Source organism: Schistocerca piceifrons, chromosome X (genome assembly GCF_021461385.2).
Source record: "Schistocerca piceifrons isolate TAMUIC-IGC-003096 chromosome X, iqSchPice1.1, whole genome shotgun sequence".
NCBI classification, from domain to species: Eukaryota; Metazoa; Arthropoda; class Insecta; order Orthoptera; family Acrididae; genus Schistocerca; species Schistocerca piceifrons.
This window is the reverse complement of record NC_060149.1, coordinates 404415711-404428255: the sequence shown is the minus strand read 5'-3', so window position 1 is coordinate 404428255 and position 12545 is coordinate 404415711. Positions and strand designations below refer to the sequence as shown.

Sequence of the window (12545 nt, the reverse complement as noted above, 5' to 3'; positions counted from 1 at the left end):
AGTTTCAGCTACTTTTCAAGGTCGCCCAACTACCCGTACAAGACATACGTAGATCAGTATAAATAGTAGACTTTTTAGGATGTTTGGTAGTATAGCGAATAAGAAACAAATCTTTTCCAGTAAACTTCATTAATTTTTTGCGTATACATTATGTAGTTTTAATAACATCCAGTTTAAATTTTTAATTGTAGTTTAAATCTGCGTTGTTGTTGTTGTGGTCTTCAGTCCTGAGACTGGTTTGATGCAGCTCTCCATGCTACTCTATCCTGTGCAAGCTTCATCTCCCAGTACCTAATGCAACCTACATCCTTCTGAATCTGCTTAGTGTATACATCTCTTGGTCTCCCCCTACGATTTTTACCCTCCACGCTGCCCTCCAATACTAAATTGGTGATCCCTTGATGTCTCAGAACATGTCCTACCAACCAATCCCTTCTTCTGGTCAAGTTGTGCCACAAACTTTCCTGCCCAATCCTATTCAATACTTCCTCATTAGTTATGTGATCTACCCATCTAATCTTCAGCATTCTTCTGTAGCACCACATTTCGAAAGCTTCTATTCTCTTCTTGTCCAAACTATTTACCGTCCATGTTTCACTTCCATACATGGCTACACTCCATACAAATACTTTCAGAAATGACTTCCTGACACTTAAATCTATACTCGATGTTAACAAATGTCTCTTCTTCAGAAACGCTTTCCTTGCCATTGCCAGTCTACATTTTATATCCTCTCTACTTCGGCCATCATCAGTTATTTTGCTCCCCAAATAGCAAAACTCCTTTACTACTTTAAGTGTCTCATTTCCTAATCTAATACCCTCAACATCACCCGACTTAATCAGACTACATTCCATTATCCTCGTTTTGCTTTTGTTGATGTTCATCTTACCTGCGTTAGAATGACATATTTCTTTCTCGAAAAAGTAATTTAACAAGTACAAACAACATATTTTCTCGCATTCAAAATGGTTCAAATGGCTCTGAGCACTATGGGACTTAACTGCTGAGGTCATCAGTCCCCTAGAACTTAGAACTACTTAAACCTAACTAACCTAAGGACATCACACACATCCATGCTCGAGGCGGGAGCGACCGTAGCAGTCGCGCGGTTCCGGACTGAGCGCCTAGAACCGTTTCTCGCATTCAAATGAGTCTAAATTTGGGGTCGTCCATGTTAAACATTCTATTCAAACTGCCTCAACGTTTTCGACAGTCACATTGCTATTTCTCTGACAGTCTGCTGCCATGCTCAAGTCATGGTTTGATGCTAGGTAGTCCCACATCCCCAGTCTACTAAAAACTCTGGCAAATTTTGCGTTGTCCAAATTAAAAAAGTCGACTACACGAAGCTTACTAAATATTCCAGGCAGCTCTTCCACTAGAACATCCATTTTAATATCAGATAATTCCATTTTACGTGGTAAAACGATAGTGCTACCTTGCACATTTTTTTCCGATGTTCTTATTGTTACCACATTGTCGTTTCCATCAAGCAGAACTGGTAGCTTTGCCTTATGTCTCGCAGTGACAAACTTCGAGAATTTACCACGTAGATAGCTGTTAGATGGACCACACATTTTCCTTCAACATTACAGATAGTCCCTTTTCTGATTGCTGTTGACAATCTAGTTGATTGCAGAGTAACTACCATAATGTAACCGCAGAATGCGTTTGTAATAGGCGTGAAATTAAATTCTTGCTAAGAAGCACACCATTTTCTGTGTTACTGGTTGCCAATGTCAATAGCAAGATTTTACTTTTTCTCCAGTAATATCCACAAATCAAAGCATACATTGATTGGTCTCCTCTTTCTCTAATAGTAGAGGGATGTCCATGTTGACACACTCAGCAGCCACAGAATTATCAGCTACAGCTGCCAGTACACCCTTTATACTGTGAAGATCTGAGATAGTGACACTTTGGGTCACGCGATCTTCGGGATGTACCTTCTAAATTTGGTTGCACTTGCAATCCATGGATTGAAAATACGCTATTTTTTGTTTCTCAGAAGAGCCCCCACTCATCCACCCTCTTCCCCAGTGGGCCTACGGGAGTGGATCCATCTTCAGACCCTAACCCTGTATCATATTTTAAAGGGTCCAATTCATTAGCATTCAGATACTACCCTTTAGAAAACGCGTGTGGTTCCTTCTTTACGTCCTGCCCAATTCTTACGCAGTATCCTGGGCCTAACACTCATGAAAATACCTTCAGACGACTTCCAAACCCTACTCTGGACAGTGGTTTGCCCCGCGATAAATAGTCACAAAATAGCGTAATTGCAATCCATGGATTGCAAGATAAACTACGCTCAGAAGACAGGTCCAGAAGATCATGTGACTGGACATGCCGCTGTCGTAGATTTTTACAGCATGAAAGGACAGCTGCAACTGATCGGGCCTCTGTGGTAGCTGAAAGTGTCAACTTGATTTCCTCCAACGCGCGAACCACCCCTCAAATATTAGGTAGGAAGTAGAGGCCAATAAATGGATGCTTCGGTTTCTGGATATTACTGAAGAACCTGGACACGCTTGCTAGTGTTACTGGCAACAAATTACACCGAAAATGGTATCCTCCTTAGCAAGAATAATTTTACGCCTATTACAGAAACATTTTGCGATAACGTTATGGTAGTTACTATGCAATCGACTGGACTGTTAATAACCCGGAAAGGACTACCTGTGATGTTGAAGAAAAATGTGTGGTGCATTTAACAGCTATCTACCTGTTAAATTCTCAAAGTTAGTCACTGCGAGATAGTGTCAAGACGAAGCTACCATTTCTACTAAATGGGAACGACAATGTGGCAGCAAGAGGAATACCGAAAAAAATCGACAAGGAAGTAGTAGAAACCATTTCAAAGAAATACAAAAATCCTGTGGCCTTACCATATAAAGTGAAATTAGAGGACATTGAAATGGATGTTGTAATGGAAGAGCTACTTGCAATATTGCAGCAGCTACGTGTAGGAGACTATTACCTTTGTTTTGGATATATCCCAAGATTTCGCCAGAATTTTTAATAAAATGTAAATCATGGACTACCTAATATCAGACACAACTTTTGCATGTAAGGAGGCTTGCAGGGAATAGCAATGTTACTTTATACATCGAGAAGACAATTAGGGTGATTGGTTTAATGTGGATGACCTTCAATTGTGCAGGAAAGATATGTGACAAGTATCAATATCAAATCAAGTTTGGGGATGAACATAGTTTCTGGTAACCACGTAACAGATTTTAGTGTGTTCAGACATGCTACTATGAGAAACTTCTACAGCCTCCTTGGCTAAACAACATGGTATTACCAAGCTGGAGACTAAAAATACAGAATAGAACGTGTATTTGACCCTGTGCGTTACTCTGAAAGTGTATTAAATACCAACAGACAGTATTTGCAGTATGCCCCACTGTACTTCCTGCCAGTTTTTGTGGTGTCAAATAACGAATAACTTACAGAAGAGCAGCTGTGTGCCTTACAACAGTGTTTTTCAGTTTGTGTGCTAGAATTCTAAGATATCAAAAACTGACTGGTGTACAAATAAACTTCCGGACACTAAAGACTGAGAAAAAATTATAAACTATGTGCCATCTGAATACTGTTTAAATTATCTACTTGTAAACTACATGGAGGTATGTAATTCCAACAAAGACGATATAAATATTAATCAGAAGTGCTACTGAAACACGCCCGGGTTCCCGGGTTCGATTCCCGCCGGGGTCAGGGATTTTCCCTGCCTCGAGATGACCGGGTGTTGTGTGCTGTCCTTAGGTTAGTTAAGTTGTAGTTCTAAGTTCCAGGGGACTGATGACTATAGATGTTAAGTCCCATAGTGCTCAGAGCCATTTGAACCATTTTTGCTATTGAAAGCAGGAGAAACACGTTGCTGTTGTGGTGGTGGTGGTGGTGGTGGTGGTGGTGGTGGTCTTCAGTCCTGAGACTGGTTTGATGCAGCTCTCCATTCTACTCTATCCTGTGCAAGCTTCATCTCCCAATACGTACTGTAGCCTACATCCTTCTGGATCTGCTTAGTGTATTCAACTCTTGGTCTCCCTCTACGATTTTTGCCCTCCACTCTGCCCTCCAATACTAAATTGGTGATCCCTTGATGCCTCAGAACATGTCCTACCAACCGATCCCTTCTTCTGGTCAAGTTGTGCCACAAACTTCTCTTCTCCCCAATCCTATTCAATACTTCCTCATTAGTTATGTGATCTACCCATCTAATCTTCAGCATTCTTCTGTAGCACCACATTTCGAAAGCTTCTATTCTCTTCTTGTCCAAACTATTTATCGTCCATGTTTCACTTCCGTACATGGCTACACTCCATACAAACACTTTCAGAAACGACTTCCTCACACTTAAATCAATACTCGATGTTAACAAATTTCTCTTCTTCAGAAACGCTTTCCTTGCCATTGCCAGTCTACGTTTTATATCCTCAATACTTTGACCATCATCAGTTATTTTGCTCCCCAAATACCAAAACTCCTTTACTACTTTAAGTGTCTCGTGTCCTAACCTAATTCCCTCAGCATCACCCGACTTAATTCGAATACATTGCATTATCCTCGTTTTGCTTTTGTTGATGTTCATCTTATACCCACCTTTCATGACACCGTTCATTCCGTTCAACTGCTCTTCCAAGCCCTTTGCTGTCTCTGACAGAATTACAATGTCATCGGCGAACCTCGAAGTTTTTATGTCTTCTCCATGGATTTTAATAACTGCTCCGAATTTTTCTTTTGTTTCCTTTACTGCTTGCTCAATATACAGATAGAACAACATCGGGGAGAGGCTACAACTCTCTCACTCCCTTCCCAACCACTGCTTCCCTTTCATGTCCCTCGACTCTTATAACTGCCATCTGGTTTCTGTACAAATTGTAAATAGCCTTTCGCTCCCTGTATTTTACCCCTGCCGCCTTCAGAATTTGAAAGAGTATTCCAGTCAACATTGTCAAAAGCTTTCTCTAAGTCTACTAATGCTAGAAACGTAGGTTTGCCTTTTCTTAATCTAGCTTCTAAAATAAGTCGTAGGGTCAGTATTGCCTCACGTGTTCCAACATTTCTACGGAATCCAAACTGATCTTCCCCGAGGTCAGCTTCTACCAGATTTTCCATTCGTCTGTAAAGAAGTCGCGTTAGTATTTTGCAGCCGTGACTTATTAAACTGATAGTTCGGTAATTTTCACATCTGTCAACGCCTGCTTTCTTTGAGATTGGAATTATTATATTCTTCTTGAAGTCTGAAGGTATTTCGCCTGTCTCATACATTTTGCTCACCAGATGGCAGGGTTTTGTCAGGACTGGCTCTCCCAAGGCTGTCAGTAGTTCTAATGGAATGTTGTCTACTCCCAGGGCCTTGTTTCGACTTAGGTCTTTCAGTGCTCTATCAAACTCTTCACGCAGTATATCTCGCATTTCATCTGCATCTACATCCTCTTCCATTTCTATAACATTGCCCTCAAGTACATCGCCCTTGTATTGACCCTCTATATACTCCTTCCACCTTTCTGCTTTCCCTTCTTTGCTAAGAACTGGGTTTCCATCTGAGCTCTTGATATTCATACAAGTGGTTCTCTTATCTCCAAAGGTCTCTTTAATTTTCCTGTAGGCAGTATCTATCTTACCCCTCGTGAGATAACCCTCTACATCGTTACATTTGTCCTCTAGCCATGCCTATTTAGCCATTTTGCACTTCCTGTCGATCTCATTTTTGAGACGTTTGTATTCCTTTTTGCCTGCTTCATTTACTGCATTTTTATATATTCTCCTTTCGTCAATTAAATTCGATATTTCTTCTGTCACCCAAGGATTTCTACTGGCCCTCTTCTTTTTACCTACTTGATCCTCTGCTGCCTCCACTACTGCATCCTTCAAAGCTACACATTCTTCTACTGTATTTCTTTCCCCCATTCTTGTCAATTGTTCCCTTATGCTCTCCCTGAAAGTCTGTACAACCTCTGGTTCTTTCAGTTTATCCAGGTCCCATCTCCTCAAATTCCCACCTTTTTGCAGTTTCTTCAGTTCTAATCTACAGTTCATAACCAATAGATTGCGGTCAGAGTCCACATCTGCCCCTGGAAATGTCCTACAATTTAAAACCTGGTTCCTAAATCTCTGTCTTACCATTATATAATCTATTTGATGTCTTCTAGTATCTCCAGGGTTCTTCCATATATACAACCTTCTTTCAAGATTCTTGAACAGAGTGTTAGCTATGATTAAGTTATGCTCTGTGCAAAATTCCACCAGGCGGCTTCCTCTTTCATTTCTTCCCCCCAATCCATATACACCTACGTTTCCTTCTCTCCCTTTTCTTACTCTCGAATTCCAGTCACCTATGACTATTAATCCGCAGAGCTAGTATGCATATAGACTTGTACTACTGTCGTAGGCGTGGGCTTCGTGTCTATCTTGGCCACAACAATACGTTCACTGTGCTGTTTGTAGTAGCTTACCCGCGTTCCTATTTTCCTATTCATTATTAAACCTACTCCTGCATTACACCTATTTGATTTTGTATTTATAACCCTGTATTCACCTGACCAAAAGTCTTGTTCCTCCTGTCACCGAACTTCACTAATTCCCACTATACATAACTTTTACCTATCCATTTCCCTTTTTAAATTTTCTAACCTACCTGCCCGATTAAGGGATCTGACATTCCACGCTCCGATCCGTAGAACGCCAGTTTTCTTTCTCCTGATAACGACGTCCTCTTGAGTAGTCCCCGCCCGGTGATCCGAATGGGGGACTATTTTACCTCCGGAATATTTTACCCAAGAGGACGCCATCATTTATCCATACAGTAAAGCTGCATGCCTTCGGGAAAAAATTACGGCCGTAGTTTCCCCTTGCTTTCAGCCGTTCGCAGTACCAGCACAGCAAGGCCGTTTTGGTTAGTGTTAAAAGGCCAGATCAGTCAATCATCTAGACTGTTGCCCCTGCAACTACTGAAAAGGCTGCTGCCCCTCTTCAGAAACCATACGTTTGTCTGGCCTCTCAACAGATACCCCTCCGTTGTGGTTGCACCTACGGTACGGCTATCTGTGTCGCTGAGGCACGCAAGCCTCCCCACCAACAGCAAGGTCTATGGTTCATGGGTGGTAGGGTGGTGTGGTGGGGGGGGGGGGGGGGGAGGGGGGAAGGAGGAGAAACATACTTATCTCAATCCAGAAATTCTTCTACACATTACCATCAGATGTAGCTATTGCCAATTTAGGACTGGTTCCCACAAACAATGTTATACCACGCATTCTCAGAATATGGGAAAATAAATTGCACGGACTTAAAGGAGTAATTTTTTAACTGGGAAATAGTTTAAATGTAGTCAGCGTCTTGTGTATCAAAAAGAAAATGGAAAATTTAAGAGAATGAATTAAAAATGTGTGAAACAGGTGTATATGTCAAAGACAACTGACAGGACAGAAGAGCATAAACTACTGCCAGAAAAAGAAGCCATTGTACATGGGCAGATAAGACACTACAAATCATTTAACGACCGTTTGTGAGGAAAATGTGGATACTAGTCGAATAATATATTAGCATTGCTGTTACTAGCTATGGTATCTGGCCATACTTTGGAGTACTGGCCAAAAGTAGATTGGAGGACATTTACTACAGCAAAGGCCAAGTGGAAAATCTATTCATAACGCTCCATTCTTATCTGGATCTGCTTAAACAGTAAGGTTACATCGCATCTGCATGTTGTGCACCTAGCACAGAACAACTTTGTTCATAATTTAAATCTGATGTGATAACTACATTTAATGGTAATTCATTTGCAAAAACTGTGAATTTAAAGTTCTGTATGGAAATTCTGCAAGAATGTGGAACACAAGAGTTACCAGTGTACATAAAGGAAGATGTGGAGGACTTTAACAGCACTGTTAGAGGAAAAAGAGGCAAAATTAAAATCCCTGAATCCTCTCAAAAATTGTAGAATTTTAGAATATACCCTTTTGTTCTTCTTATTACTTACTGGAAAAAGAAATAGGTTATTTTAATGTAGATTTAAATTGAATGTTACCATTAAAATGGACGTCATTAAAACTATACCAAACAGATATGAACAATTTTTGTGTGTCTAAATGTGTATGCAAAAAACTAAATTTTCTGTACAAGATTTCCTTATTTGCTAACCCACCATAATCCTAAAAAGCCTATTTACATCGATTTACATGCATATTTCGGTTGGGTATGTGGGTGACAACGAAAAGCAGCTGAAACTACGTAGGTAGCTGAAAACATAGTGACTGCCTTTTTGTATTTTCATGGAGGTACACAACTGAGCTAGCTATGAAGGATAAAGGGGAGTGCAAATCCTTTTGGTCCAGATGTTTCCCCACGAATTTTATACAACGGGACTGGTATCTAGTTACGTCACGGACTAGTCCACTTGCCTGAGTTGCATGGATAGGATGGTAGTTCATGTTGATACCATGGAATGTACCACATTCATGTTCTGCAGGAGGTGGTCAGTGGGAGTTGACCTTGATCACCCAAGTGTGAAACCTGACAATGGGAGTTTGTCAGTGACCTTGAGATAAGGAACTGGTTACAACCAGATCAGAGAGATCTGGCACTGATAACTACTGCTCATAACTTAAATTATCATACCACCAGACATGGTGGGAGAGGGGGGGATGGGGTGCTCATCTCTCTTGTCTCTATGGCTGAATGAACCCTGCTGTCCTACCTAGCTACCCGCTCAATATGACATTCTCCTAGCTCTGTGGTAGGTGGTTTCAAAGTTTTGTTTCCTCAGCAGTTATTTAGTGTAATTTTATTTATCAGCACAGAAGTCGGTATTTATGAAGAAGTAACACATGAATTTTGGCGAGTTATTGTTTTGTTATCTCTATAGCTGATGCCATCATGTTCATCAGTAGTATATCAGTTGATGTGACAGGTAAGTGGTACTCAGATAACAATGAATGTGTGGACGACGTTACGCTACTACCACCACTATTTTAATATATTTGTATTTTTAGTAATCTCTGTGTGTATATTTGGTATCATAGATGTTAATGATTATTTTTTATTTATCCACATAGCTGCCGACAACTGTGATATTATAAACATCTCATCTGATTAGGATGTCCACACACATTACTCAGTGTAGAATGAAATATTCTGTGATACATGCTGTGTATTAATAAGTGTAGTGTAAACATTCATACTCTGGTAATAGCTGAATAAGGGTTTGATACAATGATTTTACATGTTACAGGTTGTGATGTTGGTGGTGGAAAGCTGCTAGAGGGATTAATGCCAGAATTAGAAAGATCTGTACGGAAAGAAAGCTTTCACATACAAAGAGCAATTGCAATGGGTAAGGAATCTATGAAAATCGCGCCCAGTGAGATTCGCGCCCAACGAGAAATGCGTGAAATTCGCGCCCAATACCTGCTCCCTTTGTGTTTGGCTTACCCGCGCCCGGGCCGTCCTAATCACCATAAACTACCTGCTCCTCTGGCACAAGGACCTGCCCCCCCCCACCCCCCCCCACCACCGGTACTAGGCACAGCCGCCGACTGTGTGATACACAAATACAGCCTTAGTGCTGCTCTGGCTGTCGAAGAGGTCACATCGTGCGATTCGTGTATTTTTGACACGGTAGTTCAGATATGGAATTTTCAACCACTAATCACGGTAAGCCACGTTGCCACTACGAAGGTTATTCTTACATAGTGAAGAGAACTAAAGAAGATGGAACAGTAAAGTGGCGCTGTTAAAGACAAAGAGCAAACCACTGCCGAGGAATGCTGAAAATGAAGATTTCGACAGGGCTTTTTTCATTCGAGCATCAATGTGGACCTCCGGATGTCGCTTGGTTGGAAGTAAGGAAGGCTTCGAACCACGCAAAGAAGAGGGCAAGAGACGAAGAGGCGGATATTTCAAAAATATATTCAGAGGAGTTGGGTTGCCAGCATAATCGAGGCTATGATTTTGTCACTGAAATGCCAGAGCAGCAAACAACGAAGAGAGCTTTGTACTACCAGCGGGCAAAATCGCAGGAGAGAGATCAGACAAGAGAAGAAATTGACCTAAAGGCAGATTTGCTAACTATGAACGATGGCAGTAGTTTTCTGTTAAGCGACGTCAAACTAGGAGAGAGGATAATAGTTTTTAGGGGAAGGGCAGGAAGAGAAGCTCTAAGGCAGCAAACAGTTTTCGCAAGTATACACCATTCACGCAGACTTTGGTAGTACAAATGATGAGACAAATATCTTTCGAGTTGCCTTTGCACTACTGCCAAACAAAAGAAGAGACGTACGTCCGTCTTTTCCGAAATGTGATGGAAAAAATTCCAGAATGGAAACCTGGAAAAGTGACAGTAGACTTCGAATCAGCTGCGATTTCAGCAATTAAAGTTGTATATCCGACAGCTGAAGTGCATGGATGTTATTTCCATATGAAAAAGTGTGTCTGGAGAATAGTTAAAGAGCTAGGACTTACTCATGAATACAAAGAAAACGAAGAAGTGAGACAACATATTAGCATGTGTGTTGCGCTGGCGTTTCTACGGCCAGAAGATGTATGCGCTGGTTGGCTGGAGATACATTCATATCCACTGGATATCCCCAAACTTTCTGAATTTTTTGACTACTTCGTAGATAGATGGTTGGAAAATGAAGAAATCCCTATCAACCTTTGGAGTTGCTACGAAATGCGCCACCGAACAATCAATACTGTAGAAGGTTGGCACCACAAAATTAATATCATACTTGCTAAACCAAATCCGAAAATTGACGTTATTAGGTGTTTGAAAAGAGAATCAGAAAATTCAGCGTGCACATTGGGGGCAGAACTGAGCATGGATGGTAAACGGAAAAAATAGTCTACATGAAACATGATAAAAGGTTGGGAAAAATAGTAAAAAAATACGAAGAGGATGGTGAGATCAAGGATTGCTTGAATGCCATATCCTATCTACAGAAACCTGCATGAATTTATCAGAAGATGTATATAGATACAATAGTGTTCAAATGTAAGTAGCAACTTATATAAAAGATAATAAAAATTAAAAAATATTGACGATGCTTATAAGCCGATTTTAAACACGCCTAAATGACTTTTGCTCTTTAGCCAGTCCAAAGCCTGGATAAAGTGTGATGGAAATCAGGTTATTTTTAAAATACAGTATATGTGTTTTACAATACACCAAGACAAAAGAAAACCCTGTTCAGAATCAACCTTTTACAATTATACTTCTCATTCGAGTCACCACCCCTATTCCTCGCCAGTCTTTATAAATTAAGAGCTAAAGTTGACATTACTAATCGCCAAATATAGTCACTTGATATTTCTGAGTATTCAAGAAGTATAGTTGTTGTAATGAAAATGATATTGATAATGACTGCTGAGTGGTACTGCAAGTGAAGCAAAAGAATGGAATCTCTTGTATTTACTGCAGTTCGAAGTGGTGTGTGGTAGAAACTTAATTCTCTCCCCTCTGCCCTCTCCCCACTGCCCTCCCCCACACGAAAAACATCACACACAACAGTTGCCAACACTGCACACCAAAAACACAAACATGTTGATCACCAAGTGGAAGTGGAAGTGAAAGTAAACATGCGATATTTTTAAGTGTGTGTGAAACAACACTAGAAATCGGCCAGCTGGAGTATGAAAACCAACAAATACATTTTCAGGAACACACACGTGTTAACAGTGCTGGAAATCGTAAGTATACCAAACGATACATTCACAATATGAAACTTGCCCTACAAAAGTTTCTACTAACCTAAAACGCAAGAAAAACGACAAAATGTAATATATCAGCATAATATATCTATCACATAATACGTTTATTGTATGTATAAAAAGAAACATGTATTTCAGGACACTGATGATGCTTCCCAAATAAGTGAAGCGAAACGCGTATGGCAACAAACTGTCTTCATTTATTTGCATAGACGGTACATACCTTCACGAATCTGTACAGATGTTGCTGGAGTTCAGGCATCTGTGTGGAAATCAAACACCTACATCTGTAGCCGTATGGCGTGGTTTGTCATTACGATGTGAGTGTTCAACAACAATTTTTCAGAAGAGGTGTTTGTGTTCGTGTGTGTTTGCAGGTGGGGACTTCAACGCTGTGGTTGATAACAATGATGATGGTGACAATGATGATGATCATGCTGATGTTTCTGCCATCAAATCATGAATTTTTAAGTAATTAACAATAAATTGGTGTTATGTTAATATTTTTGTATCTGTTGTAGTTCGTCTATATCCACTCACTATACTGATACTGCATCTACACTGAAGAGAAACTTTTCTGTTAGGATGTGTTTGGGTATAATTATCAGTAGAAACCTCACAGAGCTATGTGAGCTATGCTTCACATGTCTGCCATTAAGTGTCATCTTGGATTGTTTTTAACACTGTGTCGGACTGTTGAGAAATATACAGGGTGTTTCAAAAATGACCGGTGTATTTGAAACGGCAATAAAAACTAAACGAGCAGCGATAGAAATACACCGTTTGTTGCAATATGCTTGGGACAACAGTACATTTTCAGGCGGACA

The 12545-nt window shown here is 40.4% G+C and overlaps 1 long non-coding RNA gene across 1 annotated transcript in view; it reads left to right on the top strand.

The window, feature by feature from the left end:
- Positions 1-12139, top strand: part of LOC124722995 — a 55695-nt gene extending 43556 nt beyond the window's left edge. Inside the window, exons 2-3 of the long non-coding RNA XR_007006475.1 lie at positions 9242-9343; positions 11857-12139. This is a non-coding gene — a long non-coding RNA (uncharacterized LOC124722995). The remainder of the gene's footprint in view (positions 1-9241; positions 9344-11856) is intronic.
- The last annotated feature ends 406 nt before the right edge of the window (positions 12140-12545 follow it).